General features: G+C 44.5%; 1 pseudogene; it reads right to left on the minus strand.

Moving 5' to 3' along the window:
* Positions 1-1,304: 1,304 nt before the first annotated feature.
* On the minus strand, positions 1,305-1,456 carry LOC142357456 (5.8S ribosomal RNA; annotated as a pseudogene).
* Positions 1,457-12,500: the final 11,044 nt, after the last annotated feature.

A 12,500-nucleotide genomic window follows, 5' to 3' on the forward strand; every position in this document is an offset into this window, starting at 1 on the left:
TTCATAATTCCAACTGTTCTCATGCAGAATTTTTGCTCATTCTTATCCCAAATTTTGACCTGGCTACTAGTTACACTCCTTGTACTTATTGCAAAAATGACCACAAATTTCAACAGCTTTCACATGTTGCTGTTTCGGCTTTCGCTTACTACAGTCAACATAATACTCGTTGCAAAATAAGTGCTCGGCATCTGCAATTTTCCAAAGACGAAGTTTCGCCAGTTCAATTTTCGCTCGCCAATTATGGCTACTAATTCACACGGTACTGAGCTCAACAACATTAAATTTGTTCAGCAAGACTTTCACATGTTGATGTTTGGCTTTCGCCTACTAGAAGCAACATAATACTCGTCTTGTTAGCTCATTCAATGAGAATAGCTTTTCCCGTTGAGAATTTTTGCCTTCAATTGGCGTTGTAGTGAGTTTGGCTACTCAGATCACCAAATACTTGTGACAATTCGAACCAGAAATGTTTTCAATTTTCACATGCTGATGTTTCGGATTCAACCTACTAGAAGCAGCATAATACTTGTATTCAACAATTTCTGTATCAAATCCCAGTTTTCTCTGGTGCATCTTTGCCAAACTATTCCAAACTGCCTGAGTCTGAATACCAATTACAGGTACTAGTAAATGCACGTTACTAAGGACTATATAGTTCTAGGTTACTGTACACAACGACGTTCACATGTTGATGTTTCAGCTGCCGCTTACTAGAAACAACATAATACTTATCGTGCATACCTTTCCATAACTTGTCCTTTTCAGATGCATTAGTTTCCCTTTGTCTTGGCTTCTACAGTCAGACTGGCTACTAGTAACAGCACAGTACTAATCACATATCGTTCTACAGTTTGCAGACAACTTTCACATGTTGATGTTTCAGCTTTCGCCTACTAGAAACAACATAATACTCGCTGTATACATTTGTAGTTCTCTATGTAACTTTCATGTGAAGAAGTTTCGCCAGTCTTTTTGACTGTCTCAAATCTGAGTCATGCTTAGGCTACTAGTTGCTTCATAGTACTTATCGCCTCGAGATCATTGAACAAAACTTGATTTTCACATGTTGCTGTTTCAGCTTCCGCTTACTAGAAACAACATAATACTAGTCTCATTAAGTTCCGTCTCTTTGCAATTTTCTTATGAAGAAAATTCGCCATCACAATGACTCCAGCAGTTCTTGATCAAGGAATGCAATCATTGATCAGAATGCTATTATTTGAATCGGTTCTGCTTTAAGTGTTCCAATTTTATTGGAAGCACCAACAATAGAACATCAATGTGTTCAATCGAGAGTTATATAACCCTGAATCGGACGCAGTCAACAGCCGAAGCCGAGACCGCCTTTTGCGTTAGAGAGGTCGGTAAACAAATCTTGCGATTCATACCGAATTAACACATATAGCTGTGCTCCTCTTCGTAAAGCGAGCCAAGTGATCCCCTGTTGAAGGATGTATTTGGACCAATCTAGTAGCATTTGGTTTCCAACAAGCTCTCCCAAGTTAGCTTACTTATTGGGCTTTTCAACCAATTCGGTTGGCTACAAGCATCATCAAAGTACTAGCCACAGTTTGATCGCAAAATTCTACGACTTTCACATGTTGATGTTTCGGCTTGCGCTTAGCCTACTATAAGCAACATAATACTAGTCATATCATAGAGCGTGATCAGCTTGTGACGTTCTCATGATGAAGTTTCACCAACAGTGTCTCACTTCGAGCTTAAATCCAGCTACTAGTAACTACACAGTACTGACTGCAACGATAACTTTTATCTATACCTTTCACATGCTGCGCTTTCGGCCAGGGCCTACTAACGTCAACATAATACTCGATATAAACTTTTGTTCATGATGCAGCTTCCCCATGCAGAAGTTTCGCCTTCAAATGCTCTCTTGGCCATATGACGTAAGAAAAGGTTACTAGTAACATCACAGTACTAGCCACAGTTTGATTGCAAAATTCTACGACTTTCACATGTTGATGTTTCGGCTTGCGCTTAGCCTACTAGAAGCAACATAATACTAGTCATATCATAGAGCGTGATCAGCTTGTGACGTTCTCATGATGAAGTTTCACCAACAGTGTCTCATTTCGAGCTTAAATCCAGCTACTAGTAACTACACAGTACTGACTGCAACGCTAACTTTTATCTATACCTTTCACATGCTGCGCTTTCGGCCAGGGCCTACTAACGTCAACATAATACTCGATATAAACTTTTGTTCATGATGCAGCTTCCCCATGCAGAAGTTTCGCCTTCAAATGCTCTCTTGGCCATATGACGTAACACAAGGTTACTAGTAACATCACAGTACTAGCCACAATTTGATCGCAAAATTCTACGACTTTCACATGTTGATGTTTCGGCTTGCGCTTAGCCTACTAGAAGCAACATAATACTAGTCATATCATGGAGCGTGATCAGCTTGTGACGTTCTCATGATGAAGTTTCACCAACAGTGTCTCATTTCGAGCTTAAATCCAGCTACTAGTAACTACACAGTACTGACTGCAACGATAACTTTTATCTATACCTTTCACATGCTGCGCTTTCGGCCAGGGCCTACTAATGTCAACATAATACTCGATATAAACTTTTGTTCATGATGCAGCTTCCCCATGCAGAAGTTTCGCCTTCAAATGCTCTCTTGGCCATATGACGTAACACAAGGTTACTAGTAACATCACAGTACTAGCCACAATTTGATCGCAAAATTCTACGACTTTCACATGTTGATGTTTCGGCTTGCGCTTAGCCTACTAGAAGCAACATAATACTAGTCATATCATAGAGCTTGATCAGCTTGTGACATTCTCATGATGAAGTTTCACCAACAGTGTCTCATTTTGAGCTTAAATCCAGCTACTAGTAACTACACAGTACTGACTGCAACAATAACTTTTATCTATACCTTTCACATGCTGCGTTTTCGGCCAAGGCCTACTAACGTCAACATAATACTCGATATAAAATTTTGATCATGATGCAGCTTTCCCATGCAGAAGTTTCGCCTTCAAATGCTCTCTTGGCCATATGACGGAACACCAGGTTACTAGTAACATCACAGTACTAGCCACAGTTTGATTGCAAAATTCTACGACTTTCACATGTTGATGTTTCGGCTTGCGCTTAGCCTACTAGAAGCAACATAATACTAGTCATATCATAGAGCGTGATCAGCTTGTGACGTTCTCATGATGAAGTTTCACCAATAGTGTTTCATTCGAATTGGTTCTGCTTTAAGCTCTCCAATTGTTTTGGATGAACCAGTTTTGCCCTTCGAAGCCACTTTTGTGAGCTTTTGTGGGTCTTTACCAAGAGGATATACCTCAAGGCCTCTTTCAATTCCTTTAAGTTCTTTCAACTCCTTTACAGTTTCTAGGTTCACATAGCTGCAAACCTTATTTCTAGTTTTAAGTCTGGCCAACTTGGGGAGAGTTGGTGCAGACCGTGACCAATTCTAGTAGGATGCCACAACAAGAATGTGATCAACTTAGCTTGTCGATGAACCTGCCCCACATTCAAACAACTCTATCGCCTTTTCCTCGTATAGTTATATGCGAGGGCCTCTCATAGAGAGCGCTGTTAGCAACCTTTTCCACATAGACGATAAAGTTGTGAGTGTTTTGCACATGGCTGTTGTCATCACCACGTGACGAGTCAACTCAGCTTGACTCTCTACACTCCGACAAGCTTTGCACATACGCCTTTAGTTCAGTATGTGTCTTTAATCTGACTCCGGTGCCTCAAGCCGGAAAAATTGTCAGATTATGATCATTATCGGTTAGTCATCCCGATGCAAGATCGTATCGTACTGTCTTTGTCTACCTCCAGATTCCGAAGAACAGGAGGAGACTCTCCCAGACCTACATATCTGGGAGAATGTTCAGAGGGCGAGAAGCTGTGGATTACTCTCCCCTAAGAACTGACTAAACTTTACCCTCGTCCAAGGTAAGTTTATTTTAGCTAGCCTTCTATGTAAAGGATCTGAGGCTAAGCTGTGTTTTTTCGAGCCTTTGGCTCGGAGCAAGTTCAGTGGGCGCCCCGAGTAGCTCAACTCTTTCCCACTGAACAGCGCAACGCTCTGTCACTCGCTGGGATTTTTGCGTGTCGGTTCTAACCACGCGACTTGTGGACCTTTTTAGGCCTTTCTCATTCACAAGTCTATAGCTGGGCTTCTATAACCCAGCTTCTGAGATCTAGATAGCTGCAGTTCTGCTAGGCTGCTTTTGCTAACTAGTCTCCCTTTAAGCAGTCCCTTGCCATGACTGCTGAACTATGTATCCACACAAGTAGTTTTTGAGCTCGATACATAATTCGAGATTGGTTGCCAAGCAATCTCTAGCGACAGAGCGTCATGCGCACTACAGACATGGCCTCTACCAGCAGCCATGCCCGAAGGAATCAATCACTGATCCTTCCGCAGGTTCCCCTACGGAAACCTTGTTACGACTTTTACTTCCTCTAGACAATTAAGCTCGATCCGCTTCATCCCGTTGCCGGAGACCGAAGTCCCAACAGTAGGAATTTGCAATTCTTGCTTAACTATCCAATCAGTAGTAGCGACGGGCGGTGTGTACAAAGGGCAGGGACGTAATCCCTATGAGTTGTTGACTCATAAGTACCAGGAATTCCTGGTTCACGTCTGCAAGTTACAACAGACGATCCCCTTGAAGCGCTGTACTTTTCTCTGATTGCCCAGTCCATTTCGGACCAAGGGCTGAGTACTCAATCTAAAAGTACACAGTGTAGCGCGCGTGCAGTCCAGAACATCTAAGGGCATCACAGACCTGTTATAGCCTCACTTCATCTGCGGTATTTAATTCCGCATAGTTCCTCTAAGAAGTGTTTGAATTCACATATAGTGAATTTCATTATTTAGATGGAGAAGATCTCGTTCGTTATCGGAATTAACCAGACAGATCACTCCACTAACTAAGAACGGCCATGCACCACCGCCCATATAATCATGAAAGATATTCAATCTGTCAATCCTTAAGATGTCTGGACCGGGTGAGTTTTCCCGTGTTGAGTCAAATTAAGCCGCAGGCTCCACTCCTGGTGGTGCCCTTCCGTCAATTCCTTTAAGTTTCGATTTTGCAACCATACTTCCCCCGGAACCAATAAACTTTGGTTTCCCGGTTAATCTCTTGCCAAGTCAAGATCGACTTTGACAAATTGTAGGTTGGTATAGTTTATGGTCAGAATTACGAGGGTATCTAATCCTCTTCAATACTCTGACTTTCGTTCTTGATTAATGAAAACATTCTTGGCAAATGCTTTCGCAGTAGTTTGTCTTGCCACGATCCAAGAATTTCACCTCTAACGTAGCAATACAAATGCCCCCGTCTGTTCCTTTCAATCATTACCGCACTCAGCCAACCGGCATCAATCGAGTAGCGGGTCATTCTCCATTATTCCATGCTTTATTATTCGATCCCAAAGGATGCTTTGAACACTCTAATTTTCTCAGGGTGAAAACACCGTTTCCACAGTTCGTCACATTTAAGTGCAAACTATTTCTTCGATGCGAAGGATGAGCGGAACGAGTCAACAGATTTAACTGAAGACCATGTTGCCGTTCTACTCAAACAGATCCAACTATGAGCTTTTTAAACGCAGCAACTATTGCATACGCTTGTAGAGGCTGGTATTACCGCGGCTGCTGGCACCAGACTTGCCCTCTACTCGTTCATCAATGGAGCTTTTAAGTCCATTCCATTCTGATTACAAACCATAAAGGTTCATATCATTATTTCTAGTCACTACCTCCTCGTGCGGAGAGTGGGTAATTTGCGTGCCTGCTGCCTTCCTTGGATGTGGTAGCCGTTTCTAAGGCTCCCTCTCCGGAATCGAACCCTGATTCCCCGTTACCCGTCACAACCATGGTAGTCCGTTACACTACCATCATAGGTTGATAGGTCAGAAATTCGGAAGTTCCGTCCCCAAGCCGAAGCTATCTGGGATCTTTCAGTTACTAGGACTCATCACGGGATGTGTCTGTACTTAGCAAATCACCCGGTGTAGTCTTGTAAAAGTCTCCGACAGTGTCGGACAATCAGCATGCATTAGCTGCAGGGTTACCGCAGTTATTCATTTAGCTTGCAAATCAACTAATAGATAGTAACTGATTTAATGAGCCATTCGCGGTTCCACTTTTTCAAGCTTCGCTTGCACATGCATGGCTTAGTCTTTCAGACAAGCATATGGCAACTGACAGGATCAATCAGTTTAATTGTACTTTGAACAATCTTTCGATTTGTTCGAATTTAGAAAGACATAGCCTTGCGGCCTCGTCAATCTTGCTTTGAGCTTTTTAAATCACGAAGAGTTTCAATGCATGCTTTGGCATGGCTACTAGTTACTACACAGTACTCTACACACTTAGAGTTACCCACGATTACACATTTCACATGCTGATGTTTCGGCTCGCGCGTACTAGAAACAGCATAATACTATGTGTACTGGTAGATAGCGCTCTGTGAGCATTTCCCATGAGCAGGTTTTGCCCTCCAAATCTCTGTTCTACTGTTACCAATACCGGCTAACAACTGTATCATACTAGGGAGAATTGACTCATGATTTAAAAACCAGATGTTCACATGTCGATGTTTCGGCTCTCGCCTACTAGAAACAACATAATACTAGTCTGTTAAAAATCTCAATCACGCCGCCTCTTCAGATACAGAAGTTTTACCTTTTATTGGTTAGAGAACAGCTTTCCAGCTGTCGACATGGTTACTAGTAACAACACCGTACTCAACACAAAAACTTTTCAACTTCACAACTTTCACATGCTGATGTTTCTGCTTTCGCATACTAGAAACAGCATAATACTTATTGTTTTGTCAAGTAATTTGTGTGTCTTTCCCATGTGAAGTTTCACCGGTCAACAATGTTTCCCTGACCAATTACGGCTACTAGTAGCTGTATAATACTAGGGAAAATGATTGAGGATTTAATATCAGATTTTCACATGTTGATGTTTCGGCTTTCGCCTACTAGAAACAACATAATACTAGTCTGCTAAGAAATCTCGCTCAAATTGCCTTTTCACATACAGAAGTTTCACCTTCTATTGGTTAGAGAACAGTTCTCAGCTGTCGACATGGTTACTAGTAACAACATCGTACTCAACACAAAAATTCTTCAACTTCACAACTTTCACATGCTGATGTTTCTGCTTTCGCGTACTAGAAACAGCATAATACTTATTGCTTTGTCAAGAAGTGTGTGTGTCTTTCCCATGCGAAAGTTTCACCGGTCAGCAATAATTGCCGTGTCCAATTAAGGTTACTCATAGCTGTATAATACTAGGGAAAATGATTGAGGATTTAATATCAGATTTTCACATGTTGATGTTTCGGCTTTCGCCTACTAGAAACAACATAATACTAGTCTGCTAATAAATCTCGCTCAAATTGCCTTTTCACATACAGAAGTTTCACCTCTTCTTGGTCACTGTACAGATGATGCTGTCTGTTCTTTATTTGGTTCTGCTTATTATAAGGAGGGGCATCACTCCTTCCTCCTTGGTTTGCATGCATTAAGCCTGCTTTGTGAAAAGCGTATCTTTCTAGCTTTTCTTCGCCTTACTCGAGTAGGACGATACAATCCAGACATTAGTCAGTCTTGGTGTAAAGTCACTGAGTATTATTCGGTTCTGCTTTATTCAGCAATATGCTGTATAATTGTTGTAATTTGCGAACATATTTGTTCTCAGTTCCGAACTACTAGCGACGACAGATTACCAGCGGTCATGAGCCATCAAGGTAGTTCTTTGGTGCATCAAGTAGAGAGGTGCCATCAAACAACACTTCCCTAATAATGCTACACACATAGAATTTGCTACAGTGCAGCTTTTTACTTTGCAAAATTTGCGCACAAATTTTGCATAGAATAAATGTTTTATCAAGATTTTTAGATCCCCTCCCTTGAGAGAACGTTACTCCTTTAAGTGAACACCCCGCGGCGTCCTGTTGTTATTGCTTATAACCATTTCGCAAGCCGGAGGCATAATGCACTACGCAAGCCGCTACTTTGGCACAGAGGCACCTAGTTTTACACCCGGGACTTCAGGTGGCCCAGTTTTACACCCAGTACAGCGGTGCCAGTTGGTAACCCGGTGGATCCTCGGAGACCAGACATGATCATAGATCAAACCCGATGTATGCTACTCCTGAACGTATAGTATCTCCACTGTGCAATGAAATTATCGTTCGTTTCGGGCCTTCCTATACGTTCAGCAGACAATCGCTAGGAATTCACCTCGTGACCCGTGGTGACCACACTGGATTTCAAGTTTATTGATTTGGACAGACCTGTCATTTATTTTGCTTTTCAGCTTCAGTTCTGCTCGATCTAGCTTGCCTAAGGCTTGATCTCGCTTTGCTCACCCCTGTAGGAGCCTCTACTAGTACCACTCGGAGTAATGGGGAATCCACCAGACCTAATCGATGAATGCCATCAAACAACAAACATCATACCCGGCTTCATCAGGCATATTTTATTACTTCCGAGAGGTACTTTAGTATCAGATCTTTCTCCATGCCTCTTATGAGGACCCGTCAGACCTTTCGGTTTATCGTTTAGCTTCAGTCCTGCTCGATCTAGCTTTCCCAAGGCTCGATCTAGCTCTATTCGCCCCACTAGAGGGCTCTCTAAGACCCCTCGGTCTTAGTGTTAGCTCCGGTACTGCTCGGTCGTGCTTGCTGAAGGCCCGACCCAGCTTTAGTTAGATTCTCGTACTTTCTCTTGGCCTCTCTAGGAGGACCAGACAGACCTCTCGGTCTATCGTTTAGCTTCAGTCCTGCTCGATCTAGCTTGCCCAAGGCTTGATCAAGCTCTATTCGCCCCGCTAGAGGGCTCTCTAAGACCCCTCGGTCTTAGTGTTATCTTCTGTAATGCCTAACCAAGCTTACTACAGGCCTTGGTCAGGTCTTTATCGGTCACCGATTAGTAACAGACCAATCATAGGGCCTTCCACCCTATCCGGGTTGAGGTCTTTAGTCCAGCCATATTTTGACAAGACACCTCTCCCTAATAATGCCCCACACATAGAATTACTGTCCATGCAGTATTTAACTTGTGTTTTTTTCTAAAATTTGATTTTCACTTTTTGGAGGTTCATTTGCTCCTCTGACACTCTTTCAGCTTCAATCTTACTCGATCTAGCTTTCCCAAGGCTCGATCTAGCTCTATTCGCCCCACTAGAGGGCTCTCTAAGACACTTCGGTCTTAGTGTTAGCTCCGGTCTTGCTCAATCGTGCTTGCTGAAGGCGCGATCAAGCTTTAGTTAGCTTCTCGTACTTCCTCTTGGCCTCTCTAGGAGGACCAGACAGACCTCTCGGTCTATCGTTTAGCTTCAGTCCTGCTCGATCTAGCTTTCCCAAGGCTCGATCTAGCTCTATTCGCCCTGCTAGAGGGCTCTCTAAGACCCCTCGGTCTTAGTGTTAGCTCCGGTACAGCTCGGTCGTGCTTGCTGAAGGCCCGATCAAGCTTTAGTTAGATTCTCGTACTTTCTCTTGGCCTCTCTAGGAGGACCAGACAGACCTCTCGGTCTATCGTTTAGCTTCAGTCCTGCTTGATCTAGCTTTCCCAAGGCTCGATCTAGCTCTATTCGCCCTGCTAGAGGGCTCTCTAAGACCCCTCGGTCTTAGTGTTAGCTCCGGTACAGCTCGGTCGTGCTTGCTGAAGGCCCGATCAAGCTTTAGTTAGCTTCTCGTACTTTCTCTTGGCCTCTCTAGGAGGACCAGACAGACCTCTCGGTCTATCGTTTAGCTTCAGTCCTGCTCGATCTAGCTTTCCCAAGGCTCGATCTAGATCTATTCGCCCTGCTAGAGGGCTCTCTAAGACCCCTCGGTCTTAGTGTTAGCTCCGGTACAGCTCGGTCGTGCTTGCTGAAGGCCTGATCAAGCTTTAGTTAGCTTCTCGTACTTTCTCTTGGCCTCTCTAGGAGGACCAGACAGACCTTTCGGTCTCTTGCTTAGCTTCAGTCCTGCTCGATCTAGCTTTCCCAAGGCTCGATCTAGCTCTATTCGCCCCGCTAGAGGGCTCTCTAAGACCCCTCGATCTTAGTGTTAACTCCTGTAATGCCTAACCAAGCTTACTACAGGCCTTGGTCAGGTCTTTATCGGTCACCGATTAGTAACAGACCGATCATGGGGCCTTCCACCCTATCCGGGTTGAGGTCTTTAGTCCAGCCATATTTTGACAAGACACCTCCCCCTAATAATGCCCCACACATAGAAATACTGTCCATGCAGTATTTAACTTGTGTTTTTTCTAAAATTTGATTTTCACTTTTTGGAGGTTCATTTGCTCCTCTGACACTCTTTCAGCTTCAATCTTACTCGATCTAGCTTTCCCAAGGCTCGATCTAGCTCTATTCGCCCCACCAGAGGGCTCTCTAAGACACTTCGGTCTTAGTGTTAGCTCCGGTCTTGCTCAATCGTGCTTGCTGAAGGCGCGATCAAGCTTTAGTTAGCTTCTCGTACTTTCTCTTGGCCTCTCTAGGAGGACCAGACAGACCTCTCGGTCTATCGTTTAGCTTCAGTCCTGCTCGATCTAGCTTTCCCAAGGCTCGATCTAGCTCTATTCGCCCCGCTAGAGGGCTCTCTAAGACCCCTCGGTCTTAGTGTTAGCTCCGGTACAGCTCGGTCGTGCTTGCTGAAGGCCCGATCAAGCTTTAGTTGGCTTCTCGTACTTTCTCTTGGCCTCTCTAGGAGGACCAGACAGACCTCTCGGTCTCTTGCTTAGCTTCAGTCCTGCTCGATCTAGCTTGCCCAAGGCTTGATCAAGCTCTATTCGCCCCGCTAGAGGGCTCTCTAAGACCCCTCGGTCTTAGTGTTAGCTCCGGTACAGCTCGGTCGTGCTTGCTGAAGGCCCGATCAAGCTTTAGTTAGCTTCTCGTTTTTTCTCTTGGCCTCTCTAGGAGGACCAGACAGACCTCTCGGTCTATCGTTTAGCTTCAGTCCTGCTCGATCTAGCTTTCCCAAGGCTCGATCTAGCTCTATTCGCCCCGCTAGAGGGCTCTCTAAGACCCCTCGGTCTTAGTGTTAGCTCCGGTACAGCTCGGTCGTGCTTGCTGAAGGCCCGATCAAGCTTTAGTTGGCTTCTCGTACTTTCTCTTGGCCTCTCTAGGAGGACCAGACAGACCTCTCGGTCTATCCTTTAGCTTCAGTCCTGCTCGATCTAGCTTTCCCAAGGCTCGATCTAGCTCTATTCGCCCCGCTAGAGGGCTCTCTAAGACCCCTCGGTCTTAGTGTTATCTCCTGTAATGCCTAACCAAGCTTACTACAGGCCTTGGTCAGGTCTTTATCGGTCACCGATTAGTAACAGACCGATCATAGGGCCTTCCACCCTATCTGGGTTGAGGTCTTTAGTCCAGCCATATTTTGACAAGACACCTCCCCCTAATAATGCCCCACACATAGAATTACTGTTTATGCAGCTTTTCACTTGTGAAATTTTTAATTTTCGCAATTATTATAGAATAAGTGTTTGCGCAGCTTTTCATAGGTCGAGCTCTAGCTAGCTAGCTCAAGCTAGCTAGCTAGCTCAAGCTCAAGCTATCTAGCTCAAGCTCAAGCCAGCTAGCTCAAGCTCAAGCTAGCTAGCTAGCTCAAGCTCAAGCTAGCTAGCTAGCTCAAGCTCAAGCTAGCTAGCTCAAGCTCAAGCTAGCTAGCTCAAGCTCAAGCTAGCTAGCTAGCTCAAGCTCAAGCTCAAGCTAGCTAGCTCAAGCTCAAGCTCAAGCTAGCTAGCTAGCTCAAGCTCAAGCTAGCTAGCTAGCTCAAGCTCAAGCTAGCTAGCTAGCTCAAGCTCAAGCTAGCTAGCTCAAGCTCAAGCTCAAGCTCAAGCTAGCTAGCTAGCTCAAGCTAGCTAGCTAGCTCAAGCTCAAGCTAGCTAGCTAGCTCAAGTTCAAGCTAGCTAGCTAGCTCAAGCTCAAGCTAGCTAGCTAGCTCAAGCTCAAGCTAGCTAGCTCAAGCTCAAGCTAGCTAGCTCAAGCTCAAGCTAGCTAGCTAGCTCAAGCTCAAGCTCAAGCTAGCTAGCTCAAGCTCAAGCTCAAGCTAGCTAGCTAGCTCAAGCTCAAGCTAGCTAGCTAGCTCAAGCTCAAGCTCAAGCTAGCTAGCTAGCTCAAGTTCAAGCTAGCTAGCTAGCTCAAGCTCAAGCTAGCTAGCTCAAGCTCAAGCTAGCTAGCTCAAGCTCAAGCCAGCTAGCTCAAGCTCAAGCTCAAGCTAGCTAGCTAGCTCAAGCACAAGCTAGCTAGCTAGCTCAATCTCAAGCTAGCTAGCTCAAGCTCAAGCTAGCTAGCTCAAGCTCAAGCTAGCTAGCTAGCTCAAGCTCAAGCTCAAGCTAGCTAGCTCAAGCTCAAGCTCAAGCTAGCTAGCTAGCTCAAGCTCAAGCTAGCTAGCTAGCTCAAGCTCAAGCTCAAGCTAGCTAGCTCAAGCTCAAGCTCAAGCTAGCTAGCTAGCTCAAGCTCAAGCTGGCTAGCT

Source organism: Convolutriloba macropyga, unplaced genomic scaffold (assembly GCF_964194025.1).
Source record: "Convolutriloba macropyga unplaced genomic scaffold, txConMacr16.3 SCAFFOLD_545, whole genome shotgun sequence".
In the NCBI taxonomy this organism is placed as follows: domain Eukaryota; kingdom Metazoa; phylum Xenacoelomorpha; order Acoela; family Convolutidae; genus Convolutriloba; species Convolutriloba macropyga.